Below are 9431 nucleotides of genomic sequence, written 5' to 3' on the forward strand. Positions count from 1 at the left end.
TGGACTTTACGGACTCCGCAGCTGCCGCAGTTGCCATGACTTTATCATGGTCCTGCATGACCACCATCGTCGAATTACGGAATGTCAGTAAGATTTACTTGACGTTCTTCCGATGTTAGATTTCGAGGACGCGACATCAATGAACTCCAGCTAGCCACCTCCATGGTAGGAGGCCCATCTCTGTTCTTGTCGATGGCTCTAATCAATCAGGCTTTATCCTTGACCTTTACCAACTTGCATTTGCACTTGCAGTAGCTACTTTCCCCGGAAGAGACCTTGCTAACCCACTCATCGCGCAGTTAGTGACTACTTATTGATGTTTGATTGTTGTTATTGAATCTCATTTTGGAATCTGCTCCTCAGACACCTAAACGGGATACAGTGTATGGATGGGAACCACATCCAACTTCCAACGAAGCAGCGGTAGGACTACATTTCCGACCTTCTCTGGAATGAGAAAATCTGCAACCAGACATCCATGAGGTGGTTCGTTCATTGAACTATGTGGAATTTCAAGATCGATTTGCGCTTCTGTGCAACGTAGCTCGAAGCACTTTTCATCGTCTGCTACAACTAGCGCTGTGAGCTAGCAAACATACCGGGTCTTTTTAGACCGTGAGGCGTGCGCTAGCCACCTTTTAGGTACATAACCCTATAGGAACTCTAGAGTCGCTTGTCATGGGACTTGTGAACCCCTGGCGAACAGATAACAAAACAAACATGCAAAAGGCCATACGCCTCAAAAATACATCATAACCGAAAATGCAATCCGATTCACTCTTAGCTGTTGGTGACAAATGCCACACATCGCGTAGTTGCTATTTCAAATGTTCACCCCGCGGGTGGTGCCCGAGCGCACCCATATGCGAAGGGTTTCAAATTGCACAATAGGCCAATAGGGTTCAGTAAATTACAGACTTGCACATTTCCTAAAATCCTCTCCAGACGTCTCGCTTACTCGTAGCTAGAACATACGTTAAGCACTTGTTGTAAAAATCTATAAAAGAAGTGGCATTGAATAAACAAAACTCAATTCTTGACTGAGAACTCTCTCTGACAGTCTTTCGGTCCTGATTGGTAGGCTCTATCGAGTACCTACCATAATCAGGATACCGACTTGCCTTGATAAGAAAGCCTTCTCCAAAATAGCATGCGAACCTCCTACACGCTTCACATTTCTGTTGATAAATAGCGCGTCACCGTACCGTAGTATGAACAGCGCTACTGCCACGAGCAGTTTATGCTTGGTTGCTACGAATCTCCGGCAGAGAACAGGTTATTGACAGGTGGCTTCTTTTGAATCTTATCCCAACGACTGAAAGGTCGCTGTTGAACTTAAGGGGATGGAACGGAATTTGCTGGTGTACTCCTATGGCAGAGTATTTTGCTATAATATGATTCAGAAATATGTTTCTCCGAAAGATCAGTTTACCCTATTCAGGCTTTCCATGTTAGTCTTCTGAAGAGCGAACCCTGGCTCGGGTGTGCCAGAATTTCCAGATTCGTCAGGTTGCTGTTGAGGTTCTATTGGAGGCCCCAGACAACCAGGAATCGCATAAGGTTGTACGCTGTACATCGTATAAAGTACAATTTTAAGTCACTATCGCATATATGTACGGCTAAGAGACAATTCTCATCGCATATGATGTTATTTTTTGAACTTACTGCGATGTATCTGGTAAAATCATATAAGAGTGCAAATTAACTTTTATAATGTATGACTACATCGTATTAGACGATATTTCGATGTTTTCTTGTGACGAACTTTGCTTATTCGCAAAAGCGTTCGAGTGAAATCGCAGTGTCAATTGAATTCGCATAATTGCGTACTGCGATGATTATACGACTTGGCTTGGTACTTTTCTAACTATGCTAGTTTAATCCGTATTGGTGTACAAACTAAATTGCATAAAAGTGAAAATAAACTCGTTCAAATATACATACAAACTCGCATAAGCTAGAATCGTTAAAGTTGCGATGTGATATGTGATAACAATGAAAGAGGTGCTGTTGGAGTGCCAAAAAGCTACAAGAAAATGAAAAGTCATCATTATGGTTACAAAACAAGTTACAAAGTCATCATTTTTGTTTTGTTGACCTGATGATTAACAATAGGTGGTGCTAACAAAAGAATAGTAGTGGTAACTGTGCGAGAAGTCATGCAACATCATTTTGATTTCCAGATAGGCTGCTGAACACGTTCAGCGCACGGAAACCAAGTACATTCCAACAAGCACTGAGGTGAGTTACAATATCATGAAAATTAATCCGTGTGTTTCATAAGTAGTGTTTGGTGTTAAATGTGAAGCACGGCTCGATAATCCAAAAGTTATTTATTCGATACTTAGGAGATAAGATTTTTTTATTTCGAATATTTGAGGTCGCATAAGATGCTATATTACATCGCAATAGTGCATGCCGTACATCGCATAAGATATCGCTTCAAGTCATATAGCGTCATTATTTTTTCCGTCAATGCACGTAATAGCGCCTCCACTTTTGTACGCATAAGGTACTTTTACTGCATCTTATGCGATGTAACTTAACCGCATAAAAGTACGTATAACCTGAACATAAACTTCATTATACGTGCAAATTGGTTGTCTGGGGCAAAAGTTTACCGTTTCCGGTTGCGTGGGCCTGCACAGTGGTTCCATTTGTTCAGGGAAGCGGTCATAAATCATTTTCTTCGTTTTTTGAAGGGCAGAATCATTATAAGTGACCAGAAATAGCATGTTATGACTAAAAAAGGATATTCCAGTTCATTTTCATGATCAACACTTCAAAAATATGAACTTTGAACATTTTTATTTATGATAAATGAAAATATCATTAAAAAAAAGCCTTTATTTTGCACAGAAATTAATAATCAAATATTTTTAATTATTATGAAGAGTGGGTCGAATTCTGAGGAATTTCTGCTAAGTATTGCTCGTTAAAACATGTATAGCACGACTGTATCATAATAGATTCTTGTGAATAGAATCAGTATTAGCATTATAATTGTGATTTTATTAGTAGGTTCTACTGCAATAAAATAAAAATATGAAACTGAATTTTTTTTTCAGAAATAAGGTAGTTTGCATTGTCGAAACACAGATAAAATCATCACATATCGAATTAGTATGTATAACTACAGTACCTAATGCCCAAAAGAGATAATTCTGAAACAATAGTAACAATAGTGCAATTACAGAATCAATTTCTTCTGAAATTATTTCAAACAAATATTCAGGATTAATTCACAAAACGTACGTAAAAGGAAATTTTTGAACCATTAAATATTGCTTTACACAGTTATATGTCATATAATTCATGGGCCTGCGTTTTGCACAATAAAAAAGATTCAAGTATCTGTCCAGTCGTATTTGTTTCTTATAATTGCATTGCAACTGCTATCCAGTAATATAGTACATGGAATTTTAATCATGTATTGCTCTAACCCAATAAAAGAAATATATACAAATAACCTTCGTCATTGCAATTTAATCAGCGCCTGCTATTTTAAAAGAAATCAATTTGTACACTAAGATTTAACGTTAATGAATTTATCAAATATTCCGATTTGGGAAGGGAATAGTAGTAGTAATATTTACTAAAAGAGCGTATTTACTCCTCAAATACGCTCTTTTAGTAAATATTACTAAAAGAGTGTATTGACTCCTTCTTCTTCCAGCACTTACAGTATTAGGTACTGAATGGATTTTGAGGAAATTTTTTAAATGTTGGCAGCAAATGCAAAACTTCTTATCAAATTCGACAATTACAGAGGTAAGTTTTGACGAAGCCAAATAAGAATGGTTGTTATGCAACTATTGAGATATGAATACAGTTGACTCTCTACTTCTCGATATTGAAGGGACCATCGAGATAGGGAGATATCGAAATCAAGAACCAATTTGTAATGCACACTAGATTGAAAAATCGTCCGTAACTAGGAAAAACCGTCAACAAACAGATGTCACTTCGCCTTCCCAGAATGGTTTGCACCTTAGAAATTAGATCTAGCAACCTGTAATAACGGGCATATCGACATATGGAGAGAAAATCTAGAACAAAAACGAACGAGATCGCATCGAGATAGAGAGATATCGAGATAAGGAGATATCGACATGTAGAAAGGTAAAATGTATGCAGATTGAAGGGACCGACTAAACCATCGAGATAGGGAGAGATATCGAGATGTAGAACATCGACATGTGGAGAGTCGACTGTACCTCAATACCTCCAGAAGTGTATTTTTTTTTCATAATTAAAAAAAAACATTTTCGATTGTTTTCAAATAAAATATCCCTCAATTATTGTTAAAAGCTTTGAAATATCTCCTGTAAAAATTTCAGTCATTTTGGTACGCATTTCAGACAATTACGGAAAAACTAGTATATATATAATTTTGTAGTTATTTTAATACATATTTTTTATAGAAATAACGGGTAACTTCCAATACATCCTGCAAGCTTGTATGCAGATATTTGCAGCTACAACCTTCACAGATTGATTCTCCTACTCAAATCTGATCATTTGCTGGCGGACGATTGATTAAATGTGGTTAAGAACATGTTTGAAATGTTACATGAATTTTTATTATGTATATATTGTATTGGTAAAATTATGTGCCTATTACTCACACCCCCATTGGTCCAAAAACATCCAGATCCGGTTTTATGCGCTTCGAATTGGAAGATAAACATCTATTCTGATTCTCTGCGTTGAAAACCAATTGAAAATTTACTTGGTTTTGTTATACGAAGACGCGGAGTACAACTCAAAAGTTATGTGATTTTTCGACAAATTTAAAGAATGTAAAATTGCATAACAGTACCCACGCTCTCATGCAAAATATGCAACAGAAACCTACATAAAAATGGATTTTCTGCATTCTTGGGAACATTATTGATTTATAAAAATTATACAAACTCATAAATTAGACAATCAATTTTTCGATTTTTGGCCTATGGCGGTACCACTGTGGCCTGGGGTAGATTCTGGTCGGTGGGTCGTTGGGCGATCGGAAAAGTAGCGCACCATTATCAGGCTGGGCTCTTTGAGCAATAGAGTTTGACCTGAAAGGCCATAAGAGACTTGGAAAGATTTCCCACCTGGGCAAGTGTGTCCAGGTTGCCAACCGTCCGGGAGTTTTCCGACTGGACATCTTTCTGATTGGGAGCTACTGACAGCTTTGGCCTGGTTTGTGGATTTGACGGTGTCGGCTTAGGACCTTGTTCGATATGACGTCGGCCTTATGTTTAAATTGCGGACATCTGTGGCTAGAGTTGACGTGTTCTACGGAGTTGCACTGTTTTTAGAAAGGTTTCTTGTTAAAAGGGAGCAGCTCTCGGCGGTCTGGTACATTCCGCACTCCGGATTTTTATTACGACTTCGAAGTTTCGTATGCCCGAAAACCCCGAAGCACTGCGCGGGCGTGTGCAGCAACGGATGAATCTAAAGTCCATCTGTTTGTCCCACTACAAGTTAGGATTAGTGCAGCCGTATTTGTAAAATCGATCACATCTTGACAGTTGGCTTCCGGTAAGGCACTTTCTGCCTTTCTGCTGACAAAATGCTAAATCGATCACCTTTCATGGTCGAAGCCAGAAAATCTTAGCAGATGCAGCTATCCCTGGACTTGTTCGATGCTAATTAAGAGTGGTAGTGTAGAGCCAGCGAAGAACCAATCAACTCAATTATCCAGGAAAGGCTACCTGGTACTCCAACGTACTATATAGAATAATCCATGGCGGCCCAACTGACGCTGTTGAACCCATTATTCACGTCTACCGTGATGACCGTGCAATAGCACATTCACTTTCGCTTCTTTTGGAGCACTATTTCGGCCGTTCTGGTCACAGCGCCAATAGTATACAGTGACCCTCTCGGAAGCCGTACTGGCAATGCGAGAGCCCAGAGTTATCTGACCTCTCGATAAAGGCCATCTGCCTCGACAGAATGATCTTGGACGTAGGGGTCGGGGGCCCATAGTCTTAAGTCGTGGCACGAGAACAACATTTCCACAAACTTCTGCAGCATCGCGGGGAAGCATTCTGAGAGCGCTGACGCGCCCTTCGTTCTGGCCATGACTATCCTGTAGGCATCACCCCCAGGGGATCTTGTTGGCTACCTGACAGAATTCATCGAAGCTCGTCCGCTTACGCACCTCAATCTCTTTGTTGGTGCCTGTTTAGTCGCCCTGTAGGCCCCCTTCGCTCCGTTGAGATCCTCATTGGAGCAAGCTTTTTGTTAGCTCTTATTTATTTTACAGTCTTATTGAATAATAATGCTTATTCTAATATTACTAAATTCAGCACTAGTTACATTTCACTTATTACGGATAGGCAAATATTCTTACAAATTTCAACGACATAGTCTTCATAGTACTATCAGTGAAACAAAAAACACACAACTTAAGCGTTAAAGATTAACCAAAATAACTATCGAAATACAAATTATACGAAAACAAATAAAAACTTTTACAACAAATCTATTCATCTCCTGGTTTCCACGTACAATTTTTTCGAATGAATTCACGGTATTTGATATTTCTGGGCAACGTAGAGATGTTAAGGCTAAATTCTTCCATTTACTATCTAGAACGACTTTAAAAGATACATAGTCCAAGCTACTACTATCTACCCAACGCGGAACGAGTTTCCTCTCATTACTACATTCAGTTTTATAGACACCTAAACATCGAGAAACCATGTGCTGAATTTCTCCTTCTGAAACCGTTCCATCAATATTCGACAACAACAACGCAAAGGTGCCATCAGTGTCCGCTGGATCGGATGAGTGTAACGAAACGTCAGGCGTAGATGATATTCCAACGCAAGAGAATGAGTTCTCTCTAGGTGCATTATCAAGACACGATGATGAGCATGGAGTCGAATGGCGTTCCATAGTCGACTTCAAAGTGTGGGTCACTTCGGTCGAGGCAAGTGTGGACATAATTGAGGCCACTTTGATTTTCAACTCATCCACGTCTAGCTGTAGTGCAGACTTTGTTTCGGGAACGATCGGATCGGCTACTTTTTTCTGTTGACAAGCTCTCCACTTTACGAACTCGATCAAACATGCATCGCACATCCAACAGCTGTTTTTGTTCGGCGGAGATACTGCATCCAGTTTTACTTCATCCAGTCCTACACAATCGGCATGGTACACTCGGCTACACGGACCAGTACACACAATGTATGGCTGCTCTTCCATTGTGACGAGAAGACGGCACTTTTCACAGGTTTCACAGGTCATGGTTCAATCAAAAAAATCAATTTTGATACACAATACTGCATAAATGAACTTGCCACACAATGTTATGGATAAAGCGTTATTAGAAACGACTTTTCTTAGTGATTCGGAAATTTAGCAGTAATACATCAACAGTATTTTCGTAAGTTCAAAAGCCAAGAATTATACGCGTCTGAATCAGGCATTAACACACACACACTCTTAGGTAGGATACGCGAAGCTCTGTGATTTCAGGGCATCAACAGTATCCCGGTTCATTCCTAAGTAAGAGTCGCCATCGCATTGTGGCGTCACCTGCATGGCTTAGGGTTCCGACTTAATCGTCGCTGGGCAGTCCGTCGGTTTTACCCTCCATAAGCAACCGCCATTGGCGTATCTAGGATTTTTTCCTAGGGGGTGCCTGGGGGGTGCCAGTTTTAGTGGCTTCCAGGTTGTTTTGCTTTTTTTTTTGTAAAAAATACCGAACCACCTTTAACTTCTTAGTACAATATATACTGCGTCGCGGGACAAATTAGCACGAAAATTCAAACGCGCTATATTTTAAAGAACAGTTTTTTTTTTGAATCCGAACCGTTGTACTGACTTAACACTCTTCCCGCCATGTGAGGCTTGAGAACTTGATAACATCATACGTAATCATACATAGAATTTGTATTTTTGTTTTGTGGATTGAATACATTGATTAAGAATAAATTTTCAGAGCAAATTGTGTTTTCGGCAAAACATTGTTTCGGTAATTCCTCAGGGAATATTCCCGGGCAATTTATTTGGAAATTGTTCTGCAATTTATTTTAATTAGGACTTCTTTTAAAAATCGCTCAGTAATTCCTTTAAATTTGGCAAATTTCTTCGACAATTTCTTTAAGAATTTATTTGGTAATATGTCTGGAATTTGATACTAAACACTTTTTACGCATTTTTTAAAAAATTTCATCGGAAATTACTTTGGAAATTTCTTTGGAAATTCCACTAGGAGTTTATTTGGCTTTTTTTTATTCCAAAGGCAAATCTTTTGAAATGTTTTCTCGGGAGTTTCTTCGCCAATTTTTTAGTAGTCTTTCAACCGATGTTTTGTTAATGTCAACAATTTTATTGATATTTGATTTTTTAAATTCTCCAATTTCTCTTCTGGCAATTCCTTCGGAAATTATTTTAGTGAAGCCTTTGGTAATTCATTCGATATTGACTCTGGGAACTTCATCTCATTTTTTCTTGGAAATATCTTCGGCAAATCATTCTACTTTTTTTCTCGATTTTCATCGATTTTTTGGACTTCCATTATCTCTGCTATTAGATATGTATTCACCTTCAAGATTTCTTCAGTAGTTATGTAAGGAATTCCTGCAGCAGATGATTTCGGAACACTTTCGGCATTTCCGGTGTTACTTGCATTGAACATTTATTTGGGAATTGGAAACTTCTATTATTACTTTAAGAACTTCTTCGGGTCAGCTCAAGTTTGCATCTCGAGGTGAACAGATGCTTTTGTTCAGTCGTCGAATTGTTTTCGGTTTTTGAGTTGTCATACGTGATACAATATGTCAAGCACAGTAGTAGTGGAAAACACGTTGGCATTTCTCTTTCCAAGAGATGCTGCACAACCAACTGCAGCTGATATGGCCCGTTTTATAAAAGCGCTGAAAGGAAATCCATCTTCGATGGAAACGGCCTACAAGATCACCGAAGAGAAGTCAGTTTTCATTCGTTTCAAAAGCCAAGAAGCAATGAATTATGTGTACGCGAACAACTGAAAATCGATCGGCAACAATAGCGCCCGAAGTTGATAAAATGGAGAAGAAAGTAGAGATATCCAACGAACGAACGAAACAAACGAAAAAAACAAAAGCAAAGCGTCAACGCTCTAATCCAGATTCTGACACGGCGTTAAACCAAGTACACAAAAAGCAGAACAACGCCAACCCGTCCTTGAGCGACAGCGACCAGTTTAACCATCATTTCTGATGCGACTTCCAACAAGGGTAGGACTCGGATTGCAACGTACGAATGGATTGAGGACGACAATGAACGACAACTTCTAATTGAGGAGGATAAACAAAGAATAGCTGAAGCCACCGGTACTCCGTTGAATCAGATGACCTTTTATCATGATTGATCTTTTTGTGTGTGTGTTTTTTCTTTAAATTTTATTCTATTGTAAATCATGGAACTATTTTTTTTATTATAAATTT

The sequence above is a fragment of the Aedes albopictus genome, chromosome 1 (assembly GCF_035046485.1).
Source record: "Aedes albopictus strain Foshan chromosome 1, AalbF5, whole genome shotgun sequence".
Classification (NCBI taxonomy): Eukaryota; Metazoa; Arthropoda; class Insecta; order Diptera; family Culicidae; genus Aedes; species Aedes albopictus.